Below are 749 nucleotides of genomic sequence, written 5' to 3' on the forward strand. Positions count from 1 at the left end.
TACCCCCAGCTTACAATCCTGCCCTTCCTCCTACACCCCAGACTGACAACTCTGAGCCCTCCTCCCCTAGCCTGCTTCCCCTGCAGAACCCAATTTTTCTGCACTAGTGCAATGCCCTTCCCTGCAGAGACTTAGAAAAGAAATCACACAGTGCCAAAAAGATATACAAAGCCTTCCCTTCCCTCCTTGCCCCCAAGAATCAGCCTGAACCCCCTTTTTCCTCTTAGAAAAGTCCCCTTAGGAGGAGGAGAAATTGGGTTCATTAGTGCACTCTTAACTGACTGGTTCAGGGGACTGGAAAAGAAAAAAAGGAACTACAACTCCTACTTCTTAATGATCCCTATGGGGTCGCTGATCAGGTGGGCCAATTCCTAGGCCCCCAAACATACACCTTGGCAGAATTTATGTCACTATTAGAAATCTTATTCTCAGGAGAAGAAAGGGCCACGAATCGCAAGGCAGTGATGGCTGCAGGGGAACGTGAACTTCCTGTGGTTCCAGGCGTCCCAGCCACTGATGCTAAGTTCCCTAACCAAGACCTCCAATGGGAAAATACTCCTTAGGGAGATAATAATGAAAGGAATCCAAGAATCAATCCCCCAGTCCCAAAATATCTCTAAGGTGATGCACAGCAGGGAAAAGATGAAGGACCTGCTGAGTTTTTAGACAGACAAAAAAAAAAAAAAAAAAAAAGGCAAATGAGAAAATAGGCTGGGTTTAGACCCAGAGGATCCTTTGGGCCAGGGAGT

The sequence above is a fragment of the Chrysochloris asiatica genome, unplaced genomic scaffold (assembly GCF_000296735.1).
Source record: "Chrysochloris asiatica unplaced genomic scaffold, ChrAsi1.0 scaffold00001, whole genome shotgun sequence".
Lineage (NCBI taxonomy): Eukaryota > Metazoa > Chordata > Mammalia > Afrosoricida > Chrysochloridae > Chrysochloris > Chrysochloris asiatica.